Source organism: Hippocampus guttulatus, chromosome 1 (genome assembly GCF_054856545.1).
Source record: "Hippocampus guttulatus isolate MCC_2025c chromosome 1, RoL_Hgut_1.0, whole genome shotgun sequence".
Classification (NCBI taxonomy): Eukaryota; Metazoa; Chordata; class Actinopteri; order Syngnathiformes; family Syngnathidae; genus Hippocampus; species Hippocampus guttulatus.
In genome coordinates, this window is record NC_141261.1 from 4,691,299 (window position 1) to 4,714,853 (window position 23,555).

At 42.0% G+C, this 23,555-nt stretch overlaps 1 protein-coding gene across 1 annotated transcript in view; it reads left to right on the forward strand.

Annotated features, from left to right (window-relative positions):
- Positions 1-9,414: 9,414 nt before the first annotated feature.
- The window catches only part of plxna2 (plexin A2), a 189,303-nt gene continuing 175,162 nt past the window's right edge, over positions 9,415-23,555 (forward strand). The window contains exon 1 of the mRNA XM_086105377.1: positions 9,415-9,934. The gene's annotated coding sequence lies outside the window, so the exon portion shown is untranslated. The remainder of the gene's footprint in view (positions 9,935-23,555) is intronic.

The window sequence follows — 23,555 nt, forward strand, 5'->3', positions numbered from 1 at the left end:
GAACAACATTCACGATATGGACAAATCGATGAGACATGCATTGATTAAACAATCAATATATGTCGTATTTGCTCCAGTCAAAGAATTTAGAAAAGTATCTGGCTCCAACTTCGTAGGGGGCAGTTTTGTGACGGCCATGTTTTGCTCCCAGTGCTAGCAAGACCCTTAAATGGTGAGTGTGTATGTTGTGGAAGAACAACATTGGAACAAAGCTAAGCAGGCTCTCTCTCGTATCCAAACAAAATTCCCACAGACATTTCACATTATCGTAGAACACGTTTCCAGAAGAGTAGAAACGAACGACCAACCAATTTCTCTTCCCGTATCTGCACTAAAAATATCCTCATAATAATAGAGAATGCAAAATAATGCAAAATTCTAATCAACTTTAAAGAATATTTGATTTTAAACAAACACGCTGGAGCAGGTTGAAGGACCTATCTATAAGGGCATGTTGTCGTTTGTATGTTTTGACAGCTTTCAAATGATGTTACTCTCTAATCTAATTTTTTTTTCTGTCTCTTGTGGCCCAGTTGGGAGATATATATATATGAAGGCGGTGTAAGCATTCATTAATGCTTGGAATCCTCACATCTTAATTTGGCCATTAATATTTGATCAAAATCACCCATGAATGAGATATCAGCCAGTGAGCCTGCAGAATAAGCTGACGGCTCGGATACATCTTGTATTGACGGAATTTCCCAGTTTTTAAACTAAACACAATCCAGTAAATCAAAAGTCAGCACAAACCAAACTGATTGTTTCCGCCTTTGTTCACAGTCATGTGTGTTATGGGGGCACGCATGTTGTTTCGGGTCTTCCGTGAAATCAACCTCAGGCGTATCATACGTCACTTGAAAAGTAGACTGTCCGAAAATCAGATAAAGCCAATTAATCGAGACTGGGAATGAACCCAAAAAAGACTGCCATACACCGAGCGAAAAAAAACTAACAAACAAAAGCCGAACGAGTCTTTCCTGCCAACTAAGTAACTGAACACCGTACATCTACCGAGGCGCTGCAATGGAAAAACTGCAACTCTCTATTCGGGGTTCAAAGCTCCACCGACAATATATTCTACAATTACTGTATATTGTAAATATATATATTTTTAATTGAACCACAATTGAACCGTTCACTGACTGCACCTGTGTATTTTGGTGACAGACACTCTCTGCGCTTTGCTTTCTTGTCAGAGGTTCATATAAAAAGTAGAACTATGCATATTTGGAGTCAGACAGTCAATTCTGATTGTGTTGCTTGGCATGGTACCGGCCGTGTAGCCAACATATTGGGTGCTTGCAAGACATGTTGGATTTTCACTTAACTTGCACTTATAGCAGCAGAGTAAATCGCACAGTGCTGTTGGCACAAAGTACTTAATTGTTGTTGGGTTGTTGTTTTTTTTTTTTCATACCAACATAATTCATCTGAGTCTGAATGGCTGCGCTGATGTGCCGAGAGATGGACCATCTGTATGTTTGCCTCGTTCTCTGCAGCTATTTCAGTGCCGCCTTGTTTCCATACCGATGCCATCTGAGTCCAATGATTTGTTGCCACAACTCTTGCGCGAGATTGCAGAATGCCTTCAAGCAAAGACAAAATACTACTGCTACTACTAATAACAATAATAATAATAATAATAATGAAGAATAATTTAACACAATGGCTCATTTAATTCGCAATTACTGCACCCCCCTGTGTGGAAATGAATTTCCATTTTTATGTTGTTTTTAATCTGATGAGCTTTCTTCCAGTCAGAGATGTGCTTTTGGGCCACAGATCAGGGCTCTTATGTACAAGGTGGTCTCTCGAGAAGCAACGTACTTACGGAAAAACACCATTAAATGACACTGTTCTCATTATGTTGTGCACAAAACACTATTTGGACAGCCAGACAGAAGTAGGTTGGAGTAAATAGGAAGATGGGTCATGTTTATTGGTCATGCACAGGATTTGGTTCTGTTGTGTGGCAGCTCGAGATATTTCTTGTTAGTGTTTCACCATTCTTGGTTGTCAAAAGTATTGTCTCTAGGTGTCAATGCCGGAACTCTCACTTTCTCATGAAGGCTAAGATGTTTATGTCATGATGTTAAAGTTCAATACATGTCCCCTTTTCAGCTGTCCACAGTTGCAATTTCCAATGTTTCTTTCTAGGATTACCGTATTTTCCACACTATAAGGCACACCTAAAAGCCTTCAATTTTCTCAAAAGCCAACAGTGCGCCTTATATATGGGTCAATATTCTGATTTCTTGGACGTAGTATTTTAAATGTTCTGTCAAGCGCTTTATTACAGCTGCAGTGGTTGTGAAAGTGCAATATTAGTAAAAATGGATTGTATTGTATTGTATTCCCTTTAGCGTAGCTCTATCTAGTGGATGCATAACGCAACCTCAGCCAATATTGTAGTTTCTATTCTATACAACTTATAATGTGGTGTGCCCTATATATGAAAACAGTTGTAAAAAAGGCCATTCATTGAAAGTGCGCCTTGTACTCCAAAACCCCGTAAAGTGCGGAAAATACAGTACTCTTTCATTTACAAATACTTGAAATAAAAATTGCTCTGCATATTTAATAAAAAGCCACCAGAGATTTGCAATAGCTGAATAAATCCTGTAATCAGATTCTCGGGTATATGCCCTACTGCAGTGTTCATTTATTTTCTTGAGGTGTATTATTCCTTTTCAAAGAAAGAAATGTAATGTTTATTTGCCAATCGACATAAAGTGTTGATTTTGCTTTTGATTCAGAGATTGATTGGAGTGTTCATCCCTCCTGGTCGTGCTCGGACAATTTAATAACATTTTATTTAAAAATGGAAAAATATAATTGATTTGGGTTGGGGTTTTTTTTTACCCTTCGCCCCCTAAAAAAAGAGGGTGTTTTGTACTAAACAACTCAGATTGTTTATAGGTTATTCATTTCATAAATAACCCCAAAAATTGGGTTCATCCTTTTTTGTGTATATTCCTAGGTAAATACTTGCTTTTAGCGATATGCTGGTTGGAAATTCCATTCTAATGCAGCATGAAATCAATTTAAAAAAAAACAGTCTGATTGAATATATTTGTGGTAGCTAAGGTGAGAGCTTGGTCAGTTGTAATTTTAAGTTTATCTTTTTAGTGCTTCTATATCAATAACTACAAATAAGGTCAAAGTTCACATTTTTACGTTCTCCCAATGCTTTGCTCCTTGAATGCTTTCGAAATATTGGGGTCAAAAGCAAGAACGCTCTGGATTGAAAAGGCTAATCCGACTGGGATTTCGAATAGAAGAGGTAAAGGGTTCATGTTTCGTGCTGGAAGTCTGCCAGGTGGATATTTTAAACAAACATTGACGAGTGATTTACATCAAAAATAAAAACCCATTTGGTGTTAAAAGCGATTTGGGCAAAGGTATTTTCAGACCGTTCCATCCAACAGCGTGTCCCAGGAAGATAATTGGTGTCATATAAAAGATTGACAGCTCTGGTTTCTCATCTAATTGCTTCCTTGTATTTGCCTTCCCTCGCAGTCCGACTGACAACTTACATGGGTCAGCGAGGAGAAAGAATGGTGCTTCTGTAGTCGACAGGTTGCCACGCGCCCTCGTGACGCCCAGAAATATGGCCGCCGGGCGTGGGGGAATTAGCGGCATCACGAGAGGCCGCTTTGAAAGCTTCAAACTTACTGTGAGACGGTCGCATTCGAGCGCTTTGATCAGCCTCCGCTCTCGGACATGGCTGCGGGGAGCCTGGGCCCTCGACTCCATTCCACCTGACTGCTGCTGGATGAGCCCACTTCCTGGAAATAAGCTCCGCCGCAAATGAGTCTCACTCACACATGCTTCACTGCACTGCTCTGCCTCCTCGCACGCTTCATCCGGCGATGAATATCAGGTAGTACACATCACACAATCACTGTAGTTAGTGCAGCTCAACTTAGAAATTGATTTCATTGGACCTATCCCAATGTCGAGTACAGTGGTTCCTTGAGATTCATGTGACCCAACGATATATAAATATGTTTGTCAGTTTGACTTATTATTATTATTATTTTTTTTGCTATGACTTGCAAGTGTGAACTTAACCCTTTCAGGGACAGCGGCTACTACAGCTTATCATGTTATCAGGTTAGAATGTGCATGAAAGGGTTCAGGTACGAGATCTGTATGATGGCAGTGAACTCAACTCACTTTACAACGAGCAGCAGTTTGGCACATAGTGAGTAGTTCTTCTTTTTCAACAAAAAGAAAGAAGAAGCTCCAAGTTGTTTAATGCCTCTCCCAGTAAAGATAAGATAAGATAAGAAAACCTTTATTAGTCTCGCAATGGAGAAATTCCCAATTCACAGCAGCAAAGTTATGAAAGGAAGAAGTAGAACAACAAAATATAGGAGCTGCTGGAAAGGCAGCCACTCTCGCGGCGCCATTTTGAAGTCAAAATAACAAAAATAACACAACACAACACATAGGGCACAGACAGTCGTGCAATCTTCACCACTTTTCTGCATACACTTTGTTGTCTGAAGCAGTTCTAGATGGAAGAGGAGAGGATCAAAGTGTCCTTTCACCAGTGGATCAGAGACGTCATGCTGAAAATGTGCACACGTCTGCTACAAGCTAAGTTTTGAAAGCAAACACGAAGCTGTAGCGTCCATTGACGAAAAGAGATGAGTTCACTTCTCCTGTCCCACGTAATCCGCTTCAAACTCCAAGCCGCGACTCCCAGTTCCAAATCCGCATCGGCGCTCCGCGCTAACGCTCCTTTCTTCTCATCGTCGGCTGACGACCATCGTCGGATAGTTAAAGATTAGTTAACTATCAAACTAAACATAAAACAAATAAAATTACATGTTGTGTATGAAAACAATGGAACAGTTTAGCCTGAAGATGTCCTGCTAGCTTAAGGCGAACACATCATGGAAAACACAATTGTTAACAGGCTAACAGGGCATGTTTGGAAATTCACTCTGACATGACTCTGAAGTTGCGTGTGTGTTCGGAGAGACAAGAGTGCTCTCCCCTCCCATTAATTCATGCACGCGGCCCATGTTCTAAACCAATCAGTGGCTCGTGCTTCAACTGTTCCCGTCTGTACTGCCTGACACATTGGCGCTCCGTGCCCCCAGTTGGAGTGCCGATAGCGTCGGAATAACCAAACTGCACATTTGAATTTCTCAATGGTCGGAGTGAGCCAGTTCGCTCCCATTAGACATAACAATAAACAGCAAATCATGCACTATCAGTGTCGAGTATATAACGATGACTTTCATCTCCAATGTCCACAATGCAACGACGTGACAATGGCACAGAACCACTTTGTTCAAAATCGAACCTGATTCGTAAAAACAAGTCATGCCCAGCCGATGTGTATTGGTAATGCAGTGTTGTTGTCTAATAGCTTCTTGTTGTCTACTTCCTTGTCAACCCTTGAGGGGAGCATGCTGATAGTATTAGTCCAGTCCGGTTCTTTTAGCTGTATACGTGCTAGAATAACATTCACTTCTAACCACATTATGAGAAATGTAATTTGGTACGATTTCGGTCGGACTAACACGTTTACATGTTCTGTACCTTAGAAGCCCAGACACACATACCCAGTGATTTGATTTCCTCTGTCCTGTAAGTGCACTAAATGTTAACCCTTCTCCCTGTGAGTGCAAAGGGTGTCTTGCTTCACTTCTGTCCGGCAAAGGTAAACAAAAATTCAAAGTGGGTAAGACTGCATTGACTTTTCAGTTCTGCGCGAAACAAACGCCAGACTGGTCTAATGAGATGTCAAAAATATGGATTCATGCTTGTACTGCGCTGACACTTCATAACAATACTTGCATGTTTTGCTACTTCAGACCTTCACTTCATTGTCTCTTTAGTCTCTCAGCAAGTGGTCTGAGTCAGTGCGTGGATATCTATCTTATCCCCTAATAGCTGACCTAGCTCAGTATGTTGCCTCAACCCACAACTCTTTCATTTCTCTCTGCATAAAGCGAAGACAACTCGCCTTAAAACATTCTGTGTGGCCCATCCCTTCAATAGGAATCGAGTTATGTTCCCATCAAGCAAACCCCGTGTCTTGTACCGAATGGGCCAGGCGATTTACAAATTCACTATTTGATTACTGTCTTGCGTTGACGGAGATCCATTTGAGGGCGCGGCATGGCGGAATTCCAATATGGACGCCCTCCAGCTATCGACCCCGTCTTTGTAAATGGTCGCCATGCTTTTAGTGCGTGCTCGTCCGTTGTTGTTGACCGTCTTCTGCCTCCCGGCAGCTGGGCAATACTTGTGCTGGTGCCCCGCATCGGATTCTTCTCCTGGCTCATCCATTATTGACGAGTCAGAGAATGTGAATAGCCAACTTCTTGAGTTGCCTCACAATGATGGACAGCTGAATGAAATTATGTTGACCTGATTGAGTGATACCTGCCAAACACACAAAAAATAATAATAATTTGGAAATATTCAGACTGCGGTGAAAGGTTGTTCAGTTTGGAAGTCGAGCAATTAATTTGGTTTTCGAAAAGAAACACTTCTAAAGTTGCACTATACGTTAGCGTTACACCATGCAGGGCTTCAATTGAGTGGGCATCAGAGTTTTGTTTTTTGCGCAGCTTTTTGTGACTTTTTTTGCGACACTTCAATAGAAAAAAACTCAACAGATGAATGAGAAGAAAAACTAAATAACATACTAAGAAAATACTAAATTAGGAAAGTGAAGTCACCACTGTATTTATAGAGCACTTCAAAACAACCACCGCTGTATACAAAGTGCTGTACATGGAGCAAAAATAATAAAACAATAAATGAATAACAACGATTAACAAATGATTTTAAAATTTGTGAGAGGCCCCCCACGATGACCCCCTCCACCCCCACCCCTCGGTTTTGAATTGATCACATTTCCCATGTTGTCACTAAGCGTTTACGTGCCCGACCGTAAGTCAACATGCCACCTTACACCAAGCACGAAAGTGCTGCGTGGATAGCTTAGCGTGTTCAGTGACCCGCTTAAGACACCAGCATCACCATACTTGTCATCGTTCTGTTCAGTTTTGCATCTTGTCTGCTTCCATAATAATAGGAATCTTTTATCTTCTCATTTTAATCATTTTACTGCAAGAAAAGGGTGTGAGTGGGATCAAGATGGCTGCCGTTGAGGATGATCCACGTTGACCTTTGTCGTCAGTGAAGCGACTTTGATAGTTTCAGTACTGACCCAAATTTCTCTACACTGTCGTTAATCCTTTTAGGGACAGCGGTTACTCCAGTGTACAACTTGTTATCAGGTTACAGGTTATCATTATTGGTGCATGAAAGGGTTAATATGCAAATCTCCAAACATTACCGGTATTTTTGTTTAATGAAAATTAAATTTAAGATTTCCTTCAGTTGGTCTTGTGTATTCTCCCTGGAACCTCTGGAACCTCCATACCTCTGACACTTGACAAACGACTTTCAGTATTTCCATCATAGCTTTATTTTGGTGATGTCTTGCCCTCGTGTCCGTGTTTCCTTTTTCTTGCTCCTGTTGCCTCTTCATAGTTGTACACGTTGCAGGCTTAGCCCTTTGGTATTCATCACATTCCTACTAGTGATTTTTGACGAAAGCCTCTGCCTCATTTCATTTTGATATGATTGAAATATTCAGACGTTTTTTTTTTTGAGGGGGCGTATCTAATATCTACGGAAGAGGAGTGGGAATCTTGCCAACCTTTTTTTTTTTCTTCATTGGCCCTAATCCTCTTCCGTAAATATCTGTCAGTTAAATCATTCTTCTTTGTACCTGCACATTTTCTAAACATTTTGTGCTTTCTGTTGCTAAACCTGTTCCGAGGACGATAATGATTTGATGACTGCGACAATTTGCCAGATCATTTATACTGTCATGATATCTTATGCAACTGATTGCACATAGAACAAAGAAAATTGATGGATGGATAGGTCTTGTGGCCGATAGCATTTCAATAATATATGCATGGTTCTGTTCGGGTATTATTTATAGGTAAAATCAAATGTAATTGCTTGAAATAGAGCAAACGAAAGGTGCCAAGAAAGACGACTGGAGACAGTTGTGTTGAATGCAGATGTTGTTCACATCTGTACCTATAGATGGCAGTGTTCCTACAGAAACTGGGCAGCAGTGGAGCGTGTCACTCATTTGCTTCCAATGTGTGGAATGGTGAGTGTCTCTGATACTACACAGGCTCCCGAAGGGTGCTTGAAATTCCTGAAATGGCTGGAATATTCCTGTTTCTGCTTGAATTCTAATAGGCGCTTGAACTTATCCTTTAATAATAAAGAGTATTCTGATTAAATGGTTAGTTTATAGGATGGGAAAATAAAATGTATTGGCATTGTATTGTAGCCGACTGTATTTTACTAGTATTATAAGATTGTCTTTGATGATTGCTTGGTACCACTTCCAACACATCCTCGAGTGTCTCTTCATCAATCTGTCATGAACAACTATTTGTGAGAACCGTGAGTAGCTTTGAGCAGGAGTTGGAAAAAAAAACCCCTCTCCATTTACTGTGCATGTAAATCTGATACACAACTTATAAGATAACTGTGTTTGGACCATGTATCCGCTGCATGCACCACATACACAGATCTACACTGTGTAATTTGACTGACGATGAAGTGCTGCCTCCTTGAGTTAAAATCTTTATGGGGCTCAAAGACAAGTCGGTCTGCCAATACAAGTAAGAAAAGTCGTACAACCAGAAAGAGGAAGGGTGAGCATGAGAAGAACCGTAAAGTAAAATGTGCTGGAGATCTTGGCTAATTTGACAAAAGCATATCACAGATATGTTATAAGGAAACTCGGTAACTGTCCTTTTAAGTCTTTTACATATTCAAATACTCTTGCAACGATCGAGATTGGTGCTTCTTCACATATAAGGCTATCCTATAAGTTGTGTAGCAGCTCCAGCTGTCAGACTTAAACGCTGAACTATCAATCCCTTCGATTATTTTTATTTCAACCTCAAATGTGTTCAGTCTACATCAAAATGAAAAGAGTTGGCCTCCCTGTTCATATTAATTAATGGACAATTTAGATAGGAATCTTTGATCAAACTAACATGCATGCTGTTTGGAATGTGGACAGAAGACGGACCTGGACAAACCCCCCCCCCCCCCCCCCCCATCAATTGGATTGTGATGCACATTTCAAGTTGCATCTGATATCTGATTGTACAAAGTCACATATGTGTCTGTGTGTATACTGCATATATATACAGTATATATATATATATATATATATATATATATATATATATATATATATACACACACACGTACACACATACATGTATGTGTGTGTGTGTTTACTTTATATCGGATGGTACGTGTGTGAAGGGGTGAGAGGGGTGTAAAGAAGGGGTGGTGGATTGGCGGTGTGCACGCCGCCAGTGAGTGAGTGTGCGCGCGCACCATCTCACGGTGATGATGATGGTGACGACGACTACGATGATGATGATGATGATGGAGCCGCGCGTCCGAGTCAGTCGGGCTCAGTGTGGCGCGCCGCTGCTCCGACGATGCCCGCACACCACCCGTGTCTCACAGCCCCACGTCACGCCACGTTACTTCCGAGGACTTTTGCCACCGCGCACTACTGAAGGAATTCGCTCGTTCCTGTTCGCGCGACCTTGTCAATGATCTTCTTAAGTTTGCGCATTTTGTGCGTGCGTGTGGTTGCGACCGTACCGGCTGTGCTTTGAATGACGGTTAAAACAGGTGGGCGTCAAGCAGCGCACAGGAGGAAGAGGAGGCGAGCATCGGACAAGGCGACACTTTGCTCGCGGTTGGGAGACGTTTTAAATTTAATCGGTGGATGCGAGTCCTTCCGCCGGCATCTGCTCCCACGTCCTGGGCTGGAGGGGCAGCAGGACGAGGCGTATTGGGGACGCAGAGGGAATATCGGAACACACGGGATGAGGAGGTGAGCTTTCCGCTCCATGTGCTGTTAAAAAAAAAAAAGATGGGAAACAAATTCGCTCTCTTCCCGCCTGCCGTGCACCGTGCGCGGCCACTAGCTTGTCGGGGCTTTCGTTGCAGCTCCCATTTTACATGAGCGATATCCACGTGCACTTCCACTTTTGCTGTGCGCGCTTCACGTTGGATTTTCCCTCCAATCAACCAAATGCCTGTCGCAGCTTTGAATCTATTTCTCAAATTGTGTTAAAGTTGGCTGCAGCCCGCATGCACGCTGCACAGTGTCGATGCTTCCGATTGGTTTGGTGCTCTCCAAGCTCCAACTACAAGATGACTTAAGTCTTTCATTTGAAGGGGGCACTTTTTTTTTTTACATGGAGCATCCAACCAAATTGGTCCTGCGTGCTATTTGAGTACAGCAAGTGACCTTAACCTTAAATCTTGTTGACACGCGTCTTTCCAAAATTGATACCCTAATAAATTGTTCACAAATGGGCTGTAATGAGCGGACATTCGTTTTTTTCGCACCTTACATCAATTGTAGCCTTGTAACGTGTTTATAAAGTGGTTATTACCTAGCTTGTTAACAGATACAATAAACTAAGAAAAGAAGACTTCGGTCGGAGCTCATATTGACTTGAGAAAATGCATTCATCAGTGTTGATTACAAAAGTGTGATATGCTTAAACTTCGCCAATTGATAAGCCTGCACTTGTTGAAAACGGCTGTAAGTTCTCATTCAAATATTGCATTCGACTTTATTTAATACTGTACAATGAAAGCGTTTTTTTGATGCACTTGTGTCAATGGAAAAAAATGGGGGGGGGGCTGCGAGGGTTTGTTATAAAATGTTTTTTATGATGCGCACAAAGGAACAATGATAAAGCTCAGTTGAGTTTGTATCATTTTCCTCAGCAGCTGACTTTTGACCATATTGACCTCAAGCCTCATCTGTCCTATTCAGTGGATTTTTCTACAAATCTTCCCACTGCAACGCCTCCAAAGAAAATAAAGTTTGTCTCCGCTTGAAAATTGCACTTGATTTGCATGAAAATAATGTACATCTGCTTGGGCGGATGGTGAGCATATTAATCTTTCTGCCCTTGCAATCAAACCTTAGTCTGTCTTTGAGAACGCACTCTCTTTTTTTTTAACGCTCTCTTATAAAGCCGGCACATCGTCATCATCATTTTAACTCCGCCTCACAGTGCAGTGGCTAGTGTGTGCGTGTGTGTGTGTGTGTGTTTGTGTGTGTGTGTGTGTGTGTGTGTGCGCGCGTGTGTGTGTGTTGGACACAACAGCCGTCAGGGTGCAAATTGCTGCGTTTAAGAGAACAAACCAGCTCGCAGCATCGGACTGATTATCCCAAGCTCATTTGGGTCAAGCTAATTATCATCACTCTTATTCAGAAAATCACACATAGACGCAACCTGTTATTGTTTTCGGCAGCTCTGCTGGCAATGCCGAAGGTGATTTTTCAGGAAGTGTCACTATTTAATGTTCAAGCTCCGTTGCGTTGTCACGGAATCAAATTTTTAGTGATGAATGCGGTTTGTTTTAGAATACTATATTACCTTTACTTTTTCAAGACAAACTGTACAAGGGCAACGTAGCGGAGAGCTCGTTTATGGTTGGATGCTTTTCCTTATTTTTCTTGACTATTCTTCTCGTGCTGTTTTACATTGTAATGTAATGGCGAAAACAAAAGAGGCAATTTTTCTTTTTTGAAAGGTACTTTCTAAACTAGCCGTGGTGATGAGCTCGGTTAACGGGAAGTCATTGTTGACTTTTTGAGGATTTACTTGAATCGGTGTTGACTCACAATCGAGAAGTTTTGGATCTGAATCTTGACTCATTTTTCATATTCTTCTTCCCGCGTTGGCCATTGGCCATAACTGTGATTTCGAGTGTGTATGATCATCTGTCTATTTGTCTGCCCCTGCGTTTTTGCTGGCAACAAGGTCCAGGATGGATCCATTCAGAGATTCCAGTCAGTCATGTCGAATTCGATCGGGAAAGTTTTCCTATCAGGGAGGTTATACAGTCCCCTTTTTTTCGAAGCAAATTGCGACATGAGAGCTTTTACTATTTGGCAGCAACCAGCAGAGGGCGAAACTAAGTCGGGGCCAAGGTGTGAGCTGCCTAAATGGGCTACAGTAGGACTCAAAACACAAAGTAAACAGGAAGAGACTTACATTTGATGCTTTGTGGTGAAAATAAATGCTCAGAGTTAGTTTCAAATGTTGCTGTCCTGTACGTTACTATGCACAGATTGTTGTAAGTAAAAAGAAGAGGCAGGTGACGTTAGCGTCGTACCAACTGTGGTGCTGTGATTTGTTTTCATACGCTGGCCTGAATATTATGAGACTGATTTTCCATGTTGCTGTTGATATTTTATGCCCCACGAAGATTTGACTTCAATTTATGTTGCGACACGATGTATGCATTTAATTGTGACATATCTTAGCTTCAGTGGATCATTTTCGGCGTTTCTCTGAATGGTATTTCTTTCCATTTAGAGAGTGATGGTGAAAAAATGCAGTTGTCGTGATCCCTGGTAAGGACAATTTGTTTGCATGGCCATCAGTAGTCCGAATTCTGTCGCGTTGGCTGGAGAGCAAACCGCTCTTAAAGGGCAACCGATGAGCCCCGCACACCAAGTTCATTATCGTGAGTTCATTATGATCATAAAGCATATCACTTTGCTGCCGAGTGAGCCATCGCTGCTCCTCTGGGTGCCGTGTCAAACCCCAGAAGAAGTTCCCCCCCTACCCCTCACTATACTCTGAACCCCCACCCCCCACCCCCTCCTGAGACTCCCCCGCACGCTCCAGGCAGCCAGACTCACTGCTGTGTAGCTTGAGAGATTTTGACAAGTGGCTGCGCATGGAGGCAGAATCCTTGACCTATATCTTAATGAATGAATACTGCAAACGCATGTGTGGCTATGTATTTTGACCCCCCCCCCCCTTCCGCCCCCTCCTTCCATCGTATTGCAACCCCACTCTACCCCAACTGTCTTTTCCAACACACGCACATGTAAGATAATGGCGCTTTTGTACTACCACTGACTGACTCACTCGGCCCCTCAGATTTAGTTTCTGTCTTTACTTTCTGCTTCAGCCAGTGAACAAATAGTCAAGGGGGTTTATTTTCAAGCAACTGCATCCCCCCTCCCTCACTTTGTGGATTTCACCCCGATCCAATGTCCAGCTGTCACTATGGAATGCTCCTATCCCGCACTCCCGCGCAGTCTCGCCATGTGCTCGTTTGTCCGAAATCCTCGCCTTGTTAGGCCAGAGTGCGCCGTAAAATGTGAGGTCTGCATTGTTGGTGGAGTTGATCGCGTGGAATATAGTTGAGGCCGGGGAGGTTTTGTCTGGGAAGCGACTGCTATCGAAGGAGGAAGAGCTTGATGGGCTTCATCTGGGCTTCATATTGCGAAGCATTACCAGAGCTTCCCGATATTGATTTGATTGATTTTATTATCTTTGCTCCACTATTATGAGGATACCATTTTTTCCGCACTAAAAAGGCGCACCTAAAAGCCTTCCATTTTCTTAAAAGCTCACAACACTCCTTAAAATCCGATGCGCCTTGTGTATGGTTGTTACGGTAATATGTCAACCCCAAAATGGCTCCTTGCTAGAGACACGCTTACAACGCAGAGTTCAAACTTAAGGCGATGGGTTTCGCAGTTGAACACGGAAATAGAGCAGTGGCAAGAGAGTTCAACTTTAACGAGTCAATGTTATAACTTGCTGTTGGTTAAGTGAACTGTGTCGCTGCCTGATTAAACAAGTTTTACTGACATCTGATCATTCTGTTGGTGTTTCCTTGAGTGTAGCTCCATCTAGTGAATGCATTGCAGATTGCGTTTTATAATCCGGTGCGCCCAATGTATGAAAACAATTACAAAATCGGCCATTCATTGAAGCTGTGCCTCATAATCCAGTGCGCCTTTTAGTGTGGAAAATACGGTACATATAATGCACGCAACATAATTAAAGAAGAAGGAAAAAAACATAGAAGATGCTTCCGTATGACCTCCCTCAAATGTCTTGAGCATATTACTTTGTATCTATTCAAAAGCAATTGGATTCTTCACTTGAGAGTGTGAATAACTTCTGAATGTTTGCAGACAATTGGTTCAAAATGGAAGAATGTTTACTGCCCTGAGCTACCATCGGCAATTTGTGTCAAATATCCTTCCGATTCAACAGTCTTCTTGCAAAGTTTGGATGAGATTATTATTTCCAAAAAATTCTGATATTTGCATCATTGTTTGCTGATGAGATGACAAATCAATTATGAAACTCTATTTATGTATTTATTTATTTATTTTTTTGAGGATTACAGTGTTTGATGAAGATCTTAACCTGACCTACTATCACCCTCAAACGGCCTCTCCCTTCAAACGGACATGTCTCATCAAGTCATCTTTTCATGGGGCTAGTGACAAACCCATTCGAATCACCCTTGTTGTCCCGAAAGCACTCGCTCAGTCGAACAGATGGGAACATGAATGGTGTAAGAGGAAGTGAAATGCTCAAGGATAGAGGAAGTTATCACGGGCTTGTTTTCAGCACCTCCGTTGGGAAGCCCTAACACTCTCACAGTGCAAATACTGTTCATAGTTAAATGTTTTGTTCACGCCTTTGGTCTCCGTGAGAGTGGTGGAGGCAGCATAGGGAAGATTTTATTCAGATCTGAAAGTCGGTGCCCTTATGATATGCTTACTAGTTTTACCTCATGGATTGCCTGTTTGGGATCTTTGGTCCTATCCCCATTCTTTTGTTTGCTCTCCTTGGTCATGGAGCAGTCGAAAATCAGGCGAAACATTGAAAGGATCAAAAACAAGAGCAACATAATAATTATGTCATCCCAGTGTCATACCAGCCTCCTATGTTCTGGTCTCTTCCCACTTCTCACGTGGGCTCGGATTTATGTCACTGGTGCCCCGGCGCCATCAATAATCAATTAGTTGGTACCATGGGAGGGTGCGCTTGTTTTGTTTGTGGCAACTTGACAAGAAGTGAGAACAAAAAGGGGAGGGGGGGGGGGAGCAATTGAGACTGCGGGCGGTGTCGTATTGGATGCCAAGGGGCAACTGTCAGGAACAGATGACTGTGTGTGTGTGTGTGTGTGTGTGTGTGTGTGTGTGTGTGTGTGTGTGTGCGTGTGCGCGCGTGTGTATGTGTGTGATTTGTGCATGGCTGCGTGCAATTGTGCTCATTTGAATTTTGTTTTGTTTGAGTGCATGACACGTGTCTTTTAGAGATGTGTGTTTGTTCATATGGAAAGCAATACAATGCTGTTCGCCTCAACACTGCCCCCTATGGATAAGGATACCCGTGCCCACTATTGTTGCTATGGTGACTGCAACAAGGGATGGTTGCATGCTCAGGTTAGTTACATATGCCACATTACCAGAGAGAACTTACTGTATGATTCTTGAACTGAGAATGCAACTACAGTAAATGAAAGAAAGCATTTTAAGCCATCATTTATTTTTTGCATATTTTTGTGGGCAAAAGTGAGGAAAATTCCATCCATTTTCACTCGAGCTTTTCTTCATTAAGGGTGCGGGTGAGTTGGAGCCTATATCAGCTGAGTTTGGGCAAGAGGCGTAGTACACCCAGGACAACTTGCCAGTCAGTCGCAGGACATCGTTCACACCTTTTTCCAATTTCAAGTCTTTAATGAAATTAACATAAATATTTTTGCAGCGGGGAGGAATCCAGAGTACCTGGAGAAAACCCACGCAAGCATGGGGGAAAAAATTCTAACTCCACATTGAAGGTCGCGAGCTGACGTTTGAACATTCTGGAGTGTCATGTATGCTGAAAAACAGGGTAGCCACTGCAGACTTACTGCTTTGAATGAGAGTCTGCTAAAGTCTCCATTTCCATTTTTCTCCCACGCGCTGCTTTTACTTTACTGACTTATTTGTCATGGCTCACATTCTGAATGGTGCCACCTCAACAGTGTTGGACTTTAAAGGTTCAACCGCATTAATTTGGCTTCAATCCAAATGCATTGGAACCCCAACCAATCGTCATTCCTTCGCAGTGATACAAGGGCCCGTGTGTTCCCTCAAATGTATCCTGTCTTTGATAAACTTTGTTCCACCGTTTCAACTTCAAAAGTAGACATTGTACAACCACGGTTAGATGTGCTGTCCTGTTTTCCTTGTAAAATTGACTGAAGCAAAACGGCTGCTGTCTAAAGGTAACCTCAAGTGTAGTTCTTTGTAAGTCATGTTGACACAGTAATACTGCACACTAAGAGTAGTGAATCACTGGAAGTCTGGACCCAAGAGCCTTTCCCGGGATAACTGTTGCTTTCCCCAGGAACACATGACTCGTATTGCGATTTGTGTGATTTTCTGTGAATGCAAATTCAAGATGCTCAGCTGTTGGCCAGCATTTGCTGGTGAGACTAGCGTAAGTGCTACCAGGCACCAAACATGTTTACCTAAGCCCCCATATTCATCAAAGTGTCAATATAGGGGCTAAATGCCAAGGTTGATCTCTCTTGTTCGCTTGTTCTTGCCCATCAACAGATTTTCTTTCTGGAGTGACTGATCCTTTTTAAAATGAGGAGCCAAGATAACACATCGAAGAGCTGGACTGTTAGCAAAAAAAAAAAAAAAAGAGCATATAAGACTTAAATATGCTAACATCAGCACTCATATAGTTTTGTTTTGTTTTGGGTTTTTTTTTTGCATTATAGAGGTCTTCCTTTCCGTCCGTGATTTCACATTCACAATGGTAAACTGAAAAGAGCTGGTGAAACTATCGTTATCGCTACCTAGCATATAGCATTTAGCTAACCTAAATATCAGGTGTATTTATACATGAAAGAAGAACCTCATTCAGTTTTAATGACGTCTGATATAAGATACGGGGCTCTTAACAGCGAATCGCCAGGCTTCCCGTTCTGGACGGTTTGTAACTGAGAAAGTAAATTCCTTGCGTGTTTTCCATACTCGGCCAATTGATTTTGTTTCTGATTCTGATACAAATCAATACATTTTGATCTGACCTGTCTACCAAGGCTTGAGTTAATGTGCATGGTTCCCATATTTTACTTTGAACGACAGAAATCAGATTTCTTCAAGTCATCGTAATGAGGAAAATAGGATACCCTCAAGAAGGACTCAGGCATTTTCCAAATTTGGATATCTGACGATACGAATGCAAATGAACAGATCAGTTCCATCGTTGCAAGCTTGGTGCCATCAAATTACGAAGGAGTGCCAGATACATACCGGCTTTTGGCTCAAAAATTTTTTTTGATTAGGAAAATAAAGCTAGCTTGTATTTTCAAGTACTGTATATCAATTTGTTTTGGAGAAATCAGTAAATAACTAGTCTGGGAAGACCTATTTTTCATTGGCACGATGACATCACTCCACTTCCTCCCTCCATATCTTGGTGTGACGTTAGCGGAGGAACTGGACACAATTAGCACACACTAAACCACTGAACCATCCCAGTGGTTGCGACGTCGATTGTACAGTATTGAATGGGAGGCTGCAGGAGCCACTGTCTGTGCCCCCGGGCTCACTGTCCGCCGGGCCAGACTCACTGACCACCAAACCACAGGGCTGGCTGACGAGCAGCTCACATTTAATGTTCATAAAATCCCAAATAATGGGGCGATTGGTTTGATATTGTCAGAGTTTGAAGTGGAGATCAGTAGGGATGTGCATATGAATTTTGGTGACAATTGGCCTCGGTTTTCAGACACTAGGCGACATCTTCTGCTGATGCCTCTTTGGCCGCAGCAAGACGGGGAAGTAGCCTTCATACTGAGACACTGATGTTCTCGGAAGGAAGGAGAAAGCATCTGGCCATCCTTGTTTAAAATAAGCCATTTTCTTCCAAACTCCAATCCAAACAATTCATTATTCAAATCAGAATCACCGAAATTATTGCTGCAAATTCCACTCCTCTGCTTGGTCCATCCCATCTGTTTTGTTGTGCTCAATTCTTTGTGTTTCATGAGATTAATGACACTGGGAAAATAAGTACACAATAGCATTCAGCTGTCGTTTTTCTTGTGTCTACATCATCAGGTTCACTCCTTCTGGCCATTGAAAATGGGCATTTTTAAAGCTGCCAAATACCAGAAAAAACAAGACTAAAATCACGACTGGGTCATTTTGCAGGAATATTTTTACGAATAACATTGATTTTAAGTCCACAACTATAAAATAAGTGCCGATGCTTGTCATATTCTCCATCCAAATGCACTAAGCACAACAGCGGCGGCGGTAGTTGCGTGGAAAATCATTCATTTACTGTAGCCAGGGCGACAATTTGAGTCACAACTTATCATGATGAATGTAGGTCAACAAGTGTCATCATTTTTTTTCATTTTGACAATTACACGCATTGTAGCAGTCCTGGTTAAATCCAATTTCACTCCCTGAGTATGGATATCGAAGATGACTGCTTATAAATGTTCCCATCGGAGCCTAAAGAAAATTGTAGAGATGAGTACAAAACTGGAAACAAACTTTTTTTTAAAAATCAATCGTTTTTAAAATAGACCACACTGTCCAGCCATTTTCTTCAAATCACCCCCACTTAATTCTTAAAGTTTTTTTTTTTTTTGTGTGCCTAAAATCCATCTTTTGTTTGAGTGTTGGCTGACCTTCGACAGTCTTCTGTTTCGCATAACCTGGTGGGACTAGGTCTACGATATTGACCACGCTGGGCTTCCACTCCAAATGTTTCTTCAAATTTGACGTATTTTTGATGCTGCATACTCCTATTGGAAGTACAGCGTGTACATCAAACCTTAATATTTTCATATTTAGCTGACACAAACTCAAATTACTGACTGTATTTGTCTCTTGAAAACCGCTACTCTCTCTCCTCCCTGCCTTGTTGTGTATGTCGCTGGCTGCTTGGCTTGTCCATGTTTTGTCATGCCGAAAACGTGACTTGGTGATGCCACTCCCCAAGGCGGATGAAGCACGGAAGTATCTTTTTTTCAAAGGAAAATGACCAGAATAGTAAGCCACAGTCACTTGGACAAGTCATTTTCACAGGATTGCCAATCTGGAAATAGTATCACACTGGATGGCATATTATTAAAAATAAATAAAAAACTTGGCCATATTAGAGTAACGTGTTACAAGCCTTACCGCTGACAATGTGCTGAAATCCAACAATAAAGTACAGGAGGAAAAAGGGTGGTCTGGGAATGCAACACTGAGTCAGACAGGAAGTGGAGAGGAAGGTGGAAGGGAACATGAAGGCACAGTGGCTCTCACAATCATGTGGCGGAAACTTGTTCAAAACACTACTTGGCTTGAAACGAAAACGGGAACAGAGCAGATCCTGATTGGACTTGATGAATGCACGCACTCAATTCCATTTGATTTGATTCCATTTTTATGAGCCCAGCAAAAGCAGATGTTGAAATATGCATAAAAGGGAATTTACAGCATTGGCACGACTCTCCTGTCCAATAGATGAATAAAGGCAGATAGCAGTTTGGACTGGTTGGTCCTTTTACAATGTCCAAGCAATAACTTGTTTAACTGGTTTATGTTATATAACCTGAAGAGAAAGAGAAGAGAGAGTTTGGCATGTACAAGCTACGCTTCAGTCAAGCGCTTTTTGAGCAGCTCCATATTATTATTATTTTTTTTTATGGATGTTGTGATTGTGAGGCAATTTTTATATGCCGACTGAAATAAAGAGTGAAACACAAATATGCTTGAGATAACATTACAGAGGATCGAGATCGAATTATTTCTTTATCCAAGTCCATCTTTTAAGTTTCCTCAGACAAACCGTTTCCACCGTCGATTTACGTCATTAGTGTTGGGAGTACATAGCATGTATTAGCATGTACTGGGTCTGCGCGTCATCTGATAGCAGCACTTCATCTTTAGGATGTCGACATCATAATTTACCAAAGGACAATTTTGCTTGTTGTCTTTAAGTAGCTCCGCGTTTCCATCATTGTAGCCACTAAAACAATCGAGCAATGTGTCCTGGTTTTGTCGTGACACATTTTGGTTCTTCTTTGTACCACGTGGAAAGCAACCAGGTGAGAAACGGCCCACGTTTCCATACCCAACGTCATGGTCAGGTTGCCTGGCAAGGTATTATTTTGTACAAAGTCATACAGCATTTGCGCGTGTTTGTTGAGCAGTGATACAGAAGGGCTAAAATCTCTAACTGACGCCCATCCAAAGTGAAACAGCCTCCAAGTGTCCCAATTAGCCCACTTCAGCATGTTTGTGTGCCCCAGCTGCTCCGGTTTGTGTTGCTGATGAAATGCTGAATGGAGACTTTCCCCCCTGCCCCCCCTGTACATTTTCTCGAGGGTAGCAAACAGTTGATTTTTATCATTTTTCTCCTTCCTGTTATTGCACTTTTTTTCCCGCTGGAGTATGATTATATGTTTGCATGCCGCTGCTGATGTGGTTTTAAATGGAGCCGCGGGGATGTTTTGTTTGGCTCAGTGAATGGATATAAGCTGTGTTTTTAGCCCCCACCCCTGCCCCCCCCAACCACGACGATGTTGCCCAAATGTAGGGAAACGCTCGAGCCGGCCAATGTCATGTTTATGCTGACTGTTCATCATTTTCTCCGCCACAGCGCACTTATCATCAAAAGGTTGCAGTTACATCGCTCACTTGAATGGAGAGGCGGCTCGTTTTACGACTCGCGCGGAATGATCGGTTTTTAAACCTTCATCTCATCATCGCCATCATAGTCCGAGTGTGCGGTCTCACTGGAGAAAAAACGTTTTTACAGCAAGCGTTCACGTTGTAATTATGATTGCCTGGCTTTGCCATCTTTCAATACTGACCAAGCTGAGCATGGCGATGCGATTTTCTGTCATTTGTTCTTACATGCTGTTTTTTCTCTCTTTTTTTTCCCCCTCTTGCCACATTGGGTTTTTTTTCTTCTGTTTTTGGCGGTTGTATTCCTGGCTCACTCGACTCGCACTGTGGGATCTTCGTTTCGCTTAACAATGAAACAGATGCTAATTTTAATCATCTTACTAGCAGAGATTAGTCTTTGATCAAACTTAACACCCAGAGGGGTGGGAAGGGAGGATGGAAGAGACAGAAAGTGTCACTTCTCTTAAACTGGTGACTTTATTGGAATGGACATCATGAGTTGATTAATTCATTGGTTGGGAATTTGGTATTCTTGATTATTTCTATCATGGAACAATTGAGACAAAACAGCAGCGGAGTTGCTGTTAATTCAATTGCATGACAAAAACTCTGATCAGCTATTCCATTATACCGACACTGTATTCAAAACGATCAAGTTGTTGAATTTATTGTTACCAGCCCCAATAATCGATCCAATAAATGTATTTTAATACCTAGGCTAAACCCTTCATGCACTGTATTTCTGCCGGCCTATTCTCTATCAAACTGGAGCAGAGGCTGAGCAATTCCAACAGAGCGCCGCTTATTATGTGTGCAATTATGCCAGTGACAAGGTTTCTCGAAAGTCTCTCTTCGAGGTCCACTAGATCAAGATGTAGCACCAGAGCAATGCCTGGAGACAGTTGCATGAAGCTCTCCGATGTCAGGCCTAAAGAATATGGATGGTTGTGTTATGTCTGCGGAGCGGCCAGCGGAACCACCCGAGAGCTGCTCGGCTGTGAAAATGAGAGTAGAGCTCTTATTTGGCGTTCCTCTGATGTAGCTGACAGACTATAGATGCTGCAGAGTGTAACAGTGAAGCGCCAGAGTGCAACTGACAGCGGTGATTTTGATACAGTGTGAGGTCTTACGATGAGTTCCACCCCCTCAGGCTGAAGTGGTTAGCCTTTTATGGTTTAGGAAACATTTATGTCTTAATTTTGGTGGGGCTTGGAACGAATTAGAGCACTTACATGGAAAAGGCGTCTCTACTTACATTTTCTAGTTTAGAAATTTCTTGCAGAACCAATTAATTTCGCAAGTAGAGGTGCCACTGTATCCCAGCCGGCTATTTAAAACTAAGTACTCGTGCTCTGTGACCATTAAGAATGAATTTTAACCTCAGCTGTTTCAGGCATACTTAGTCTGACCATATTAATAATCGAGAAATCATATCATATTTTCCTGATGACGTTTAGAAACAGTCCTACGACAGAGAATAAAACGTTTAATGGTTGCTGTCGATGAAAATGATCTGTCTGCAGTTTTTAATGAAATATTATCTAAAGCACTAAAGTTGTTCAATAGTCACTCCAAATAAAATAAAACTGACAAAATCTGAAGATACATGCTTTCTTTTGGGTAAGTCGATTGAGCTGCGATTGCAGGCCAGCCGGCGTCAGAATAGGACGAGACAATATTAGCCTGGCTGAGCTGGACCATAGCTAACTGGTGAAGTCTCTGTGTCTCTGTGAAATCACTGCTGAGTTGTAAATGCATGCGCCTTCCAGGCCTGCTCTGTGTGAGGTCGAACAGGACGGAGTTCTGGCCAGGACGTGGTGGAAAATCAGAGCTGGCTGCTTTCCTGTGAACCCAAGTTATGAGAATGGGGCAGGCATGCTGCCATCTCGATTGTTCTTTTGGAGAAAAATAAATAAAAAGAGGTCACACTGTAATATTTCAATGTACAGCATTTTTAGGTAGTACAATTTTGTGCTAAAATGCAGCTGGCTCACACAAAACATTATAGAACATGACTTCAGGTGGTGGACATGCAAGGTGGGAGTGACACAAAACAAAAGACCGAGACATCTTGGCAGAGAGACAGAAGCACGCAATCCCATAAGCGGTAAACATCGACTGTAAAATTTGAAGGAGGTGATTATGAGTATGAGGACGGAAAGAGGAAGAGGTCCATAGGAAGGTACACAAGGATAGTCCTGCTCTAATGGACTTCTTGGGCAGTATTTCAGGTTTTTTTTTTGGTCAGGAAACACATTTGGAGAGATGTGATTTTCATTTAGCAGATACATTAGACTGATGCTTCGGGAAAGTTTTCTCATTTTAAGTCAAGGAAAAAACAACTTTTGCCGTGAAGTGTAATTCGTTTTCAAGCCAATTGGGCAATAGAAGTAGACAGTCCTCAACACACATTTATGAACAAACCCATGGTCAGAAGGTATTGAGCTCAGGTAAAGGAATGCTAACCATGCTAAATGCTAACATATCACTCATCTGTGTTTTAAGCCGATGACTTCAAATAAAGAGTTTGCATCAGCACACAGACAACTGAAAAGCAAGCTTGGCACAGACGCCAGTGGGAGCACATCACGAGAGGTGGTGCTGGCTGGTCCGTCAATATTATTAATTGAAAGAGATTGTGAATCGGGTTGCTGGGGCAACAATAGTGTTCTGTATGAGTACATGTTAGGGGCATCTAAGTGAGTGTCAAACCCAGTCGAAGTACGGTACTTCAGATTTTAAATAAAATTATTACATCTTCGGGAATATTCTTGACAATTGGGCACATTCGTAAGGAAATATCCAGGCTGGTCTGCTCATAAGTTGTTGATCTGGAGTCAATATGCCGCAACACACATCTGGGAGTAGTTGACCCTTGTCTGAAATTTTGGGAAAAGTTAAGATGTCTGAAAACTGGGCTAAAGAAGAGGATTGTTTCTTACTTGTGAGACTATATTTCAAATCCACAGTT